Genomic DNA, 13424 nt, shown 5'->3' with positions numbered 1-13424 from the left:
GTAGGTGAGGTCGCCAGCTAGCCGGAGCCGGCAACTTACAGCTCGGCAGGTCGCGCAGCCGCTCCCGTGCAGGGGAATGGAAGGCAGGTAGGCGACCCGCCGCTCCTTTGGGTTTCGGCCACGTAGGAAACGAAAACAATAGACCTGTTCTTGCCCTCTCCTTTCGCTTCGTTAATCACGGCTGAAGCCGCTGGGTGGGGAGGAAGGTGCAAATGAACCAGCATCTTGCTGTCTCTCCAAAACATACCTTTATTAACGATGTAGGCTATTAATTTCAGATACCCTGAGGCAGTATCGAGGTCGGGGAAAACTCATTTTGCATCCAAAACAAGCCTATCTTGATCTGGGGATACTGCCGGGGCGACTCCTCCGGACACTGGCTCCTAGGGATCCAAATACACCCAAGTCTGTACCGAAAAGAGAAATCACTCTGAAGATTACAGGTTGGTTAGAGGAAAAAGGAAGGCCGTTTTTCCTTCCTGACAGTCTCACGTTAAGGTGCCGGAAAAATCTAATTTGATGCTGAATTCCCTAGTAACTGAGATGGACAGGAATTACGTCTCGACAGTTAAGGTATTTGGTGCCTTTGTTTTTATTTAGTCCAAAATTTATGAACAGAAGAAATTTGTACAGTCTCTTCTGTGTTAGCTTAAGTGGTGAATTCTTTCCCTCCGAATGTGAGGTTTCCTCTACACCTTCAGAATGTTAAGCATTACAGGCTCCTTGATTTGACCCTGCTGCTCCCAACACTGGAATGTCTGCTTGACTGTAATTCTCCACTGTGGGGCGAGAACTTCCTAATTCCACGTCCATTTGTAGACTAGAGCTTGAAAAACTCTAGTTTCAAAACATTGGCCTCTTCAGGACAGTAGAATCACAGCACGTTTCCTAACAGCTGCTTTCCCCCTACATTTCACTTGTCCACATGTTGATCCTGCCCTTTCTGTAATAATCCTTCTGGTCTTATCCTGTTTCTTTATCAGTCCTAGTTACATGCCAAAAATACTTTCCTTGTTTTATCTACTTACCTATCTGACTCCACGACCTCTCCCATTCTTTTCTTTAGCTGTCGTCTTATTTCTTTCCATTGTGACTGGTTGTTTATCCTCAGCCCCAACTGTGACAGCAAATATGCTTATTTTGGGGAATGCTCTGTTGGCTATATTTCGTATTTTCTCCTGCCCTGTCAATGCCAGTCTGTCTTCCTGTACTCCCCTCATCTTTCCACTCTTTCTTCTTTTGCTCTACTATTTCTAATTGTTTCATGTGTCCCTGTTCTTTCTGCTGAGGGAGGGTACTGAAAGTATGTTGGCCACACAATTGTCAACATGTGTTACCATGGGCCAATTTTACTGATGCCGCGTAGGCCACATTAACTGAGCTTTGTTTTAAGTCTCCAACATACCTTGGTACTTTTCCATGAATGAATTGCAATCCTTGGCTTTAAATTATTTAGGTCAGAAAGAAGAACTGGGAAACATTGTTTTCTATTTTCAGCATTTTCTTGAATCCAAACCCAATACTGGGTTAAGAGGGGGTAAGTGTTTTCCACTGAGGTCTCTACCTTAACGTCAAGCCTTTAGAATAGTTATTAAAAATAAAGGTTTTGTGTTAAACTTGAGCTTCCTTTTGTGTGTGTCTGTGTGGTTTTTTGTTTTTGTTTTTTCCTGATGGAGGCTTGATGGAACTTGCCAGGTGTGTCCACAAGTGGGGCAGGAGGGAGTCCAAACAGAAAACTCAGGGGGGCACCGAAGAGTGGCAAGTGGAAAGAATCCCCCTTTGGTACTTTCCAAAACTCTGGTTACAAAATAGGGGACTTGTGGCAAGAGGGGGTGATGACATAGAGGTTTGAACTTGAAGCACTTAGGACTAGAAAGAAAGGAAGGGGTCATCAAAGTCATGGTTGTTGAAGTCAGATTATCTTTAGTTGAGGGTGGAATTAGCAGGTCTGGAGGAGTAGAAAACGGGGAAAGGGAAGAAAAAAAAACCCATTGCTTTAGCTTTCTGGATGCCCAGGTGGTTTGGTGTCCAGATCTTCTCTCTTCCTTTTTCTCTCTCTTGTCTCAGGTTAAGGTGATAGTCAATTAGAATGCTCTTCACCTTATCTCAGGGAACATTTTTATGCTTCTCTCATGTATAGTTCCTCATCTTCAGAAATATTTATGGGCACCTATGTTGCCCTGGCAGTGCTGGAAGTGGGTACAAAGAACACATGCTTGAGAGCTCACTATTTACTGGGAGCAACAAACAAGAGAAATGGCTTAAACTTGTGCGTTAAGTGCATCAGATGCTGGAAAAATTGAGAAGCAGCACATAAAGGAAGAGCCTAGACTCAGTTGGGGGGATTGGGACAATTTTCCAATAAGAGGCAACTTGGAGTAGAGGATGTGAGGAAGAGGCAGAGGAAACATTGGTGCAAAAGCACCAAGATCTGGCTCAGCAGAGTCTATCTGGGGAGCTAACTGCAAACAGATCTACCTGGCTTTAAGGAAGAGGATATGTGAGGATGTGCTGGAAACAAGACTTGCAAAAGTAGGAGGGAGTCAGAAGATGAAGGACCTGGGGAGTGGAGATGGGGTGGGGAGGGGAGTCTTTGAAGAATTCTTGGGAGGGTAGTGACCCGACCAGATTTGTACTTTAGAAAGATTATCCTGGAGGTAATTGCTGGTTTGGAATCATGACCCATATTAACAAGTAAAAATAGCATTTTGCAGAGCAATAATGAATTTAACCAAATCTAAGACACCATTGACTATATGATACAGTTTGATTTCAGAGATGTTAAAATGTGTGTGTGTGTCGGGGGAAGTGCCTCTTAAAGTAGAAGAAATACAGCATGTTTAATAAAGTTATATTTTTAGAAAGAAAAGTGTATTGGGAATAAGATTTGAGGATTGGATCGGGGTAACTAACTTTTTCTTTACAGCCTTATGAACTATTGGCTATTTTACAATGAGAGTATATTCCTTTTTAGTTTGAAAAAGACACTAAAGGAAAAAAAGCCATAAATGAATAACAATGACAAAGGGAAAAAAAGCAATATCAGATCTTTAGACTGGAGGAGGGAGATGGAGGCCAGCAGGAAGAACAGTCTGGAAATTACTGAGATGATCCAGAGAAGGGAGCCAAATGTCTAAGTTCAGCAGTGTCAGAGAAAGAGAGATGAATGGATGGATTGGAGAGATAGGGGGCCAAGTCAATAGGATTTGGAGCCAGAGGAGTCTGGGGGTGAGGAGTAAGCTGGCTTCTCTCATGCATCTGGCCTGAGTCTCTGGATGGACGGTTGTAAACATATACACGAATAGTAAATGTAGATCAAAGTCAGTTTTGGAAATGGGAAAGATGACCAATTCAGTTTGGGACATATTAAGTTGAGGTGCCTACAGACCATAAAAACAGGAATGTCTAGGAGGCAGTTGGCCATAGGTTGGAGGCTCCAAGAATGTATGACTTTAGTATATATAAACAGTCATCTAAGTCACAGGTGATGATAAAATTGCTTAGAAAGGGATATGCCAGCAGTGGGAAAGGAGCAGAGTGGAGGGTGAATCCACATTCACCAAAGAGAAAGAGGAAAATAAACCTGTTAGGAGACTTAGAAGGAGCAGCTAGAGGGGGAAGAGGAACACCACTGAGCGTGATATCATGGAAGCACAGAAGCAGAAGGGGGAACAGCTTTCTAGAGTTGACGCCAAGTTAGATAAGAAGTGAAATGTGACCATAGCCTGTTAGGTCGCTGGGGCCAGGTCTGGAGCAGTTTCAGAAGAGTGGTGGGGACAGACATCAGGTTACAGAGGGGTGCAGAGTGAGCAGGGTAAGAAAGACTTGACCATGAAAGGAAGGAGAAAGAGAATTCTAGATATGGAGAATATCAGATCATGTAACCTAAGATTTGTTTTTGGTAGTTGTTAGAAGAGATATGATCATGTCTATGTGCTGAGGGAAAAAAGCCAAGAGAGGATAAGTTGAAAGACCTAGAGGAGAGGGTAAATAATTGATGAAACAGGGCATGGGGGTGGGGCTGGAGTCCAGAGTCCAGGTGGAGAGATTACCTGAGACAGGACAGAGAGAGACACTTTTCCCATCGAGAACAGAAAGAAGAAAAATGGCTATTGCATTAATTAGGGGGCTAAGAGATCAGGAGAAAAGATTTGAAGAAGTCTTGGTGGGGCTTAAAAGTAGGTACAAAGGCAATAAGTGTATATAGGGCTTGAAGTTTAGGTTATTGTAAGCCGGGCATCAAATATTCTTAGGTCTTGGGGCTTAAGGTTTCCAAAGTGGGATCATTTGGAGGTGATGACAAGATTCAGAGTGTGACCATATGTAGTGGAAGTGAGAGGCACTGGAGGAGATAACATCACGGAACTGTGAGACAGGGTGTTGAATGAGTCACGCAGGTTACTGAAGTCATCTAGGGTGGAGAGAACCATGACTCATGTACGTAAGTCTTTAGTACCATGGTATGAGTACCACAAATGGCATTTTGCCAGGAGCAATCGCTCCGCTAACAGTGTAGTATTGTGACTGACAGGTGTGTGTCATGTTCCAGATTACTGTCCTTTATTTAATCCTCAAAACAAGTATAGGAACTGTGTAGGACAGAGATCATTGTCTTGCAGAAAGTAGCTCTCCTTGCTATCAATTTGTATGTATGTTTTGTAGGTTGTATGCTGATGTGCTTATTCTTTGCCTTCAGTCCAAACCTCTACTGTGGATGTAGAGTGGAATCTCCACCCAAGAAGGTGCCACTGTTCAATGGCAACCCTCCAGGTAGGTGGACAGATCCCCAGGTGAAGCTAGGGCTAAGATGTACCACGGAAAGGCAGGAGAGAAAACCAGGGTGCTGGCCCACTCTCTCTCTCCCCCTCCATTTCTTCCCTCTCCTTTTCCCCCTCCCCCTCCCCCTCCCCCTCCTTCTCTGTCTCTCTGAGGTTTGGATTTCCACAAGTCTGGGTACTCCCGAGGGTGCTCTGAAGTAGCAAGGGGAAGGCATTTTTGTGCTGGGCTACAAGCTGAGGTTGAGGGTGCTAAGTTACAAGCCAGATAATCGAATGATATGGGGCTCTCTGCATTTATTTCCCTTCTCCTGTCCTGAGCCTTTAATCATTTATTTATTCATCAATATTTATTGTGGGCCTACCATGTATGTGCTTTTCTGGGGCTGGAACACAATGGTAAAGCAAACAGACAAAATCTCTTTTGGGAAACTTATACTCCAGTAGGGAAAAGAGACAATAAACATAAAAATAAACAAGAAAATATCACCAGATAAGTGATGAGATGCAAAAGCCAACTGGCATGATACTGACTGGAGAGCTACTCTGGCCAGGATGGACAGGGAATTTCTCTCTTAGAAGATACCAGGCAACAGGGACCTCAGTGCTAAGGAGGAGACAAGCCATGTGAAGGTGGAAGAGAGGGGAGCAGGGTGGGAAAGCATTCCAGACACAGGGAATAGCTAATGTTTGTCAGAAATGAGTGTGATATTATAGAAAGCTAGCGAAATGCCACAAATCCCATATAAATTAGCATAATATGTTTATAAATTAATTGCCTAATAAACCTTTATGACAACTTTGTCTGTATTGTTTAGTGCATACCCTTTGATCATCTCATCAAAATTTTCACCCTCCTCTTTAGACAGAATAAAAAGATAATTTATTTTCTTCTCTTAACATACGGTTGAAATTTACTCTTTTTTTTTTTTGCGTTACACGGGCCTCTCGCTGTTGTGGCCTCTCCCGCTGTGGAGCACAGGCTCCAGACGCGCAGGCCCAGCGGCCATGGCTCACGGGCCCAGCCGCTCCGCGGCATGTGGGATCCTCCAGGACCGGGGCACGAACCCGTGTCCCCTGCATCGGCAGGCGGACTCTCAACCACTGCGCCACCAGGGAAGCCCTGAAATTTACTCTTTAATATTGATAGCTTGGAGCTCAAAGCATTTTACTTCACACACAAATATGCTGGTTGTTTGTAGAACTGCTATAGATTTGTGCCATACAAACACAAGAATTGTGATACATTTATTTCCCAAAATGCTTTTTTACAATTTATTTTATTGAAGTACAGTTGATTTACAATGTGTTAATTCCTACCATACAGCCAAGTGATTCAGTTATACATACATATGTATTTATATTCTTTTTCATATTTTTTTCCATTATGGTTTATCACAGGATATTGAATATAGTTCCCTGTGCTATACAGTAGGACCTTGTTGTTTATCCATTTTATATACAATAGTTTGCATCTGCTCATCCCAAACTCCCAATCCATCCCTCCCCCACCCCCCTCCCCCTTGGCAACCACAAGTCTGTTCTCTATGTCTTATTTCACAAAATTCTTATCAAAAAAGGAAAAAAAATGTGTTTATAATTGTTCATGCTTTATTATCAAGTATATTCCTAACAAGGAAAGAAACTCTTATTTTTTTTTTTCAGTTGGGGGAAATTGCCCAAGCCTGAAATATTTCCCCCCAGCTTTATTGAGGTATAATTGACAAATAAAAATTATATATATTTTTAAAAGAAAATGAGGGACTTCCCTGGTGGTCCAGTGGCTAAGACTCTGTGCTCCCAGTGCAGGGGGCCTGGGTTCGATCCCTGGTCAGGGTACTAGATCCCACATGCACCAACTAAGAGTTAGCATGCTGCAACTAAGACCCGATGCAGCCAAATACATAAATTAATATAATTTTTTTTAAAGTTTGAAAAATAAAGAAAATGAAAATAAAATAAAATAAACGAGTATGGTGTATTTGAGGAACAGAAAGAAAACCAGGGCTAAGCTGGAGCACAGTGAAGGATGAAAGTGTGGAGTGAGAGGAAGTCAAAACAGTGAGCAGGGTCTCAGTCCTGCAAGGTCTAATGGGGTTTGGGTTTTCGTCTTAAGCATGATGGGAAACTATTGGAGGTTTATAATCAAGAGAGCTGCATGTGATTTATGTATAACAGAACATCTGGCTGCTGTGTTGAGGGTAGATTATAGGGGATGCCAAAGTAGAAACAGAAAATCCAGTCAGAGACGACTGCAGAGGGCGAGGCAAGAGATGGTGGTAGCTTGGAATAGCAAGGTATTGGGTGTAGAGTATTGAGATTTGGAAAATATTCTAGAGATAGAAACTAGAGAATGTGCTAGTGGGTTGAATATAAATTTACCAAGATTGGGGGCAGGAAGATGAGCATTCCCTTTTGGAAAGGTTAAGTTTGGGATGAACATTAGCCATCTAAGTAATGATCTAGAATAGGCAGTTGCTCAGGAGTGAGGTCAGAGCTTGAGATATAAATCTGAGAGTCTTGGGCATTGAGATGGTATTTGAAAGTTATGGGATTAGATGAATTTATCTAGGGAGGGAACCTAGAAAGAGAAAAAAAGACATTCCTAATCAGCCTCAGCATTCGGGGTCTAATCTTTAGTAGTATCTTGCTTAAATATTATGACCTGTCTCAGTCATACTATGGCAATGAGAGAAACTATAAAATCCTGTTTTGTCCCCCTAAGGCCAGTCTGCTGCTTGTGGCTGTAATAGACATTAGTGTGAGACACCCAGCGAGTAAGGTTAATTCCAGGGTCTGGAGTAAGGTCCACTGACCCCTCCCCGAATGGAAAAGTCTCCCTCCATTGCCAACTTTACAAGATTTAAAAGTTTAGGGGCTTCCCTGGTGGTGCAGTGGTTGGGAGTCCACCTGGTGATGCAGGAGACACAGGTTCGTGCCCCGGTCCGGGAGGATCCCGCGTGCCGCGGAGCGGCTGGGCCCGTGGGCCATGGCCTCTGGGCCTGCGCGTACAGAGCCTATGCTCCACAACGGGAGAGGCCACAGCAGTGAGAGGCCCGCGTACCACAAAAAAAAAAAAAAAAAGTTTAAAATTTGTTAAAGGAGTCAGCAGATTTTACATATAGGAAAAGCAAGTTTCAGAGCTTAGTGTCTTGTGGAACTGGTGCTCAAATCAAGCTGACCTCAAATCTAGCATTTTGCACCAGAGTCATAATCTTTCCTCAACTCTCTGGAGTACTTGACTCAGTTGACCGTTTTCTTCCCTTTGAAATCTCTGTCTTGGCTTCTATAACCATTGCTCTTTTCTCGCTCTTCTCTTACCTCCCTGATCCAGCTCTGACTCTCCCTTGCTAACTCTTCTTTCCATTTCTTCTTTCCATGTTCTCTACTCGTTCTCTGGGTTCTACCTGAGTGATGTCTATTTTCCCAGATTCAGTTACCACCTGTATTCTTAGGATTCCCAAGTCTATCTGTGATGCTCGCCTAGAAAAAGCGCAGACTTTCAAGCAGTTACTCTAGTCTTGACTCTGCCTATAACTCTCTCTTTAAATTGGCTAGTATACAAACTCTCTGGGTCTCAGTTTCTTCATTTGTACAGTGAAGGAATTAGATCAGATGATTCTGAAGTTGCTTCCAGTACTCACATTCTGATTCCAGACTTGATGTCCCTTCTCATGATATCTATAGTAATAATGACATTGATTGCATGCTCTGTGCCAGACATGGAACCAAGTACTTCACACATATTAATATATTTAATTCTCCGAACAAATTCCTATGCGGTAGGAGCTATTAGTATCCATATTTTATAGTGGAGGATGTCAAGATCCAAATAATGTGATTTCCTATTATATTGTAACCAATAAGAGGCAGAGCCAGGATTCAAACTCCGACAGTTTGAGTTTTGAGTCAGCATCGTTTAGCCCCCGCTCTCTTCCTGCCTTTCCCTTCGAGGACCCTGATCCCTTAGCCTCACATCACTTCTGCTTCCTCGGGACCCTTACTCCTTCTGTTACCCCTCCCCCTTGTATCTTCAACCTCTTCCTCTCTTCATTCTCAAGGGCTGCTTTCCTTCCTAAAACAGCACAAAACCAAAAAACGAGCACTTTGCTCTGAACCGCCCTCGTTCAGTCACTGCCTTAGCTCACACTCAGCATTCCTGTGTGTGTCACCTCCTCGCAGAGGCCTTTCCTGACCGTGTGGATGAATCAGCTTCCACTGCCAGGCACCTCCAGGCACTTCTATTTGGGGAAAGTTAAGTTTGAGATGCCCATTAGGTATTTAAGTAGAGATGGCAAGTGGACAATTGGATATACAATTCTGGTGCTCTACTTTCACAGCACCTAACACTCCACTATTAAAAATAAATTTTGTATTTGTTCATTTTTATGTGGTCCCCTCGACAAGAACACAGGTTCTGTGAGAGCTAGGCCTGTGTCCTCTTCACCACTAGCAAGGAATTAGCTGTGGAGAGGACTCAGAACAACAAGGTGTATTCGTTTCCTGGGGCTGCTGTAACGCATTATCACAAACTGGGAGGTGGAGGTGGAAGTGGTAATATAACAGAGATTTATTCTCTCGCGGTTCAGGGGGCGAGACCTTGGAAACCAAGGTGCTGGCAGGCGAGACTCCCTCTGGAGACTCTAGGAGAGAATCCTTCTATCACTCTTCCAGCCCCTGGTAACTGTCTACATTCCTTAACTTCCTTGGCTTATGGCCACATCACTCCCATCTCTGGCTCCATCTTCACATGGCCTTCTCTTCTGTGTGCTTCTCCTCTTCTGTCTCTTACGAGGACATTTGTCATGGGATTTAGGGCCCACTCAGATAATCCAGGATGATCTGATCATAAGAACCTTAATTTCATTACATTTGCAGATCTTTACCTTTTTACAAATAAAGTAACATTCACAGGTTCCAGAGAGTTGGACATGGACGTATATTTTGGGTGGCCACTATTCATCTCACCATACAAGGGATCAGGAATGAGATGTTCAGGAATGTCTCCCCAGCCCCACCCCTTCTCCGTTTATCCTGGCTAACTTAAATGCTCTTCAAGATTCAACTCAGTGGTTGCCCAGTCAAGGGAGCCACACCCCCAGCCCCAGTACATGCCTCTCCTATAATAATAATAGCTAGTGCATATTCAGCACTGTTTTAAGGGCTTTATGTGTATGAACTCACTTAATGCCTGCAACAACCCTATGAGATCGTCCCCATTACTATCCTGATTTTATCAAAAGCTAATGGTCTGGGGCTTCCCTGGTGGCGCAGTGGTTGAGAGTCCGCCTGCCGATGCAGGGGACACAGGTTCGTGCCCCGGTCCGGGAAGATCCCACATGCCGCGGAGCGGCTGGGCCTGTGAGCCATGGCCGCTGAGCCTGCACGTCCGGAGCCTGTGCTCCACAATGGGAGAGGCCACAACAGTGAGAGGCCCGCGTACAGCAAAAAAAAAAAAAAAAAAAAAAAAAAAAAAAAAAGCTAATGGTCTGTTTTGTTGTCTCTCTTCCGCAGTAGACCTCCCCCCAGGGCCACAGCCACGACTTATTATCTCTCTGTCCCCAACATATACCATGGCATTTCCAGGCTCTCTGTGAAGGCTGGTGGGTTGAATAAATGACTGAGCAAGAGATAGGCTTGTACTAGTCTGGGCAGGGTTTTGAATATCAGATTAAGGTATTTGGATTTGGGGACTTCCCTGGTGGTCCAATGGTTAGGACTTGGCACTTCCACTGCTGTGGCCCGGGTTCAATACCTGGTTGGGGAACTAAGATCCCACAAGCTGCGTGGTGCAGCCAAAAAAAAAAAAAAAAAAGAAATTTGGGGTTTATTTTGTAGATCATAGGGGGCCAACAGTTTTAAAGGTGAGTAGTGGAGCTTCCCTGGTGGTGCAGTGGTTGAGAGTCCGCCTGCCGATGCAGTGGACACGGGTTCGTGCCCCAGTCCGGGAAGATCCTACATGCCGCAGAGCGGCTGGGCCTGTGAGCCATGGCCGCTGAACCTGCGCGTCCGGAGCCTGTGCTCCGCAACGGGAGAGGCCAGAACACTGAGAGGCCTGCGTACTGCAAAAAAAAAAAATAATAAAACCCCCAAAAAACAACACAAAGGTGAGTAGTGATAGGATGGACCCATCTTTCAAATATATCCTCCCCTTGGGAGAAACGTCATCAAATATTGTTTTAATTATCATCTCCAAATACATCCCTCCCCCTCCACCCCCTGGGCCTTCCTCCTGAGCTCTAGTCTCACATTGCCTGATTCTTGCTGGGTCTCTCTAGGCTCAAATTCAGCATGTCCAGGCCAGCCTTCGTCATTCTTCCCCCCAAAGCCACTCTTCCTGTTTTACTGAGCTCAAAGGCATCCAAACTAGACAACTTGAATTAATCCCACTTTCCTCACCCCCACTGCCAATTAGTCATCAAGTGCTGTCAACTCCATCTCATGAACTTTATCTCATATCCATTTGCCTGGTCTCTGCCATAGTTCAGGCTCTTGCATCTTTCTTTTTTCTTTAATTAATTAATTTAAAATTTTTTTAAAATTTATTCTTGGCTGTGTTGGGTCTTTGTTGCTGCTTTGTCTAGTTGTGGCGAGCGGGACCTACTGTTTGCTGTGCTGTGTGGGCTTCTCATTGCGTTGGCTTCTCTTGTTGCAGAGCATGGGCTCTAAGTGCATGGGTTTCAGTAGTTGTGGCATTATATATATATAATATAGTCATTATATTAAAAAAAAGAGATAGAAGTGTATCTTTTTTTTTTAGGAATACAAGTCCAAGTAGACTTGAGTTCAGATTTTTTTTTAAATTAATTTTATTTATTTATTTTTGGCTGCGTTGGCTCTTCATTGCTACGCGCGGGCTTTCTCTAGTTGCAGCGAGCGGGGGGGCTACTCTTCGTTGTGTGGTGTGCGGGCTTCTCACTGCAGTGGCTTCTCTCCATGCTACAACATGGATGAAACTTGAGAATATTGTGCTAGGTAAAAGAAGCCAATCACAAATAACCATGTATTGTATGATTCCATTTATATGTTATGTGCAGTGTGGGCAAATCCATAGAGACAGAAAGTAGATTACTGGTGGCTTGTGGGGGGGGAGAATGGGGAGTGACTGCTAATGGTATGGGGAGATTGAGTCCAATCATGACCAATGATTTAATCAATCATGCCTATATAATGAAACCTCGATAGAAATTCTAAGGAGGTTCAGAGTGTTTCCTGATTGGTAAGTATATCAATGTACCAGGAGGGTGGCACAAGCTCCCAGGCCGCCCCCATTGCAGACTTTGCCTTATGTATCTCTTCCATTTGGCTGTATCCTTTATAATAAAACAGTAATTCTAAGTACAGTGCTTTCCTGAGTTCTGTGAGTCATTCTATCAAATTATCTAACCTGCAGAGGGGTCACAGAAACCCTCAGTTAGTAGTCAGGCTCGTCCATCAGAAGTGCAGATGGCCCCCTGAATTTGTAGCTGGCGTCTGAAGTGGGGGCAGTCTTTTGGGACTGAGCCCTTAATCTGTGGGCTCTGCATAGCGTCAGATTTGAAAGGAATTGTTGGACACCCATTTGGTGTTGAAGATTTGCTGGAGAGCCCTGGGGAAGGTAGCATTTGCTAAGTGGGCCATTATCTAAGAAGTCTGAGAACACTACAGAACAGTACTTAGTACAAAATCTTGAATACAGATAGAAAGTAGCAACTGTGCTACTTTGAGGCACTTCTTAAAGTGAGAGATAAAAGTATTGACATTTTTAGAGTTGAACTGTACTTTATAATACAAATGTTTACTAAGGGTACTTCTCAAAAGACACTTTCTCTTCTTATCAACCTTTCCAAAGATAATGAAGCCTGTCTACCCAAAATTACTTAGGGATAGGTCTGTCTGAAAGTGAAAGGATGAAATTGGAGGCTCTCTTTTAGCCATATGATTATATATATTTCCATCAGGGAAAAAAATCTCCCTGGATCTTGAAACAACCCAGCTGCTGCTATCCAAATATGTAGGAATGCAACACATTCTATTTCTTTAAATAAGTATTTTTATTACACTGATTCTTTTGGAAAGGTTGATTACTTCCATACTTGCTCTGCACCGTCCTCTCCTCTTTGGTCTCCTTCTTTTGTTCCGTCTTCCCCCAGATGGGAAGGACATTCTCGGAAACTCACATATACAAAGGCAGAAATACTCAAGATGATACAGGGACAAGAAAAAGTCCACTATGAAAAAGCATTACATCACTCCAATAAGTTGGGAATAAAGGATGTTACATCCTACTCTTTGTGGCAATGAGTAGAGGAAAAGGACAAAACTTCAAAGCAATTCATCTGGCATAATATAAACTCAATATTTATAAAATGAATATAAATAAGATGAGGAATTTTTTAAACAACTGCAAAAATAATAAAGAAAATAACTAGTCTGTGTGTGGACATAGGGTCTTCCTTGTGAGGACTCATATCATTATCAGATGTGTGACTTTGATCGTACCAAATCAGAATTCCTGCATATGGAATTAATTTGCAAGTTAAAATTTTGATAAAAGATTTGTTTTCCCCTAGACACAAGCAATGTGTCTAATTTTAGTGTAATTTTAAATGAGAATATTTACTGTGCTTCCTTGAATTAGTTCATCGAATCATGATAAAAATGGTATAA

The 13424-nt window shown here is 43.2% G+C and overlaps 1 non-coding gene across 1 annotated transcript; it reads left to right on the top strand.

The window, feature by feature from the left end:
* Nucleotides 1-10470: 10470 nt before the first annotated feature.
* Nucleotides 10471-10542, top strand: TRNAG-UCC (transfer RNA glycine (anticodon UCC)). The gene has a single exon. It is a non-coding gene; the product is annotated as a tRNA-Gly (tRNA).
* The last annotated feature ends 2882 nt before the right edge of the window (nucleotides 10543-13424 follow it).

The sequence above is a fragment of the Lipotes vexillifer genome, unplaced genomic scaffold (assembly GCF_000442215.2).
Source record: "Lipotes vexillifer unplaced genomic scaffold, Lipotes_vexillifer_v1.1 scaffold749, whole genome shotgun sequence".
In the NCBI taxonomy this organism is placed as follows: domain Eukaryota; kingdom Metazoa; phylum Chordata; class Mammalia; order Artiodactyla; family Lipotidae; genus Lipotes; species Lipotes vexillifer.
This window is presented reverse-complemented; position numbering and strand designations above follow the sequence as displayed.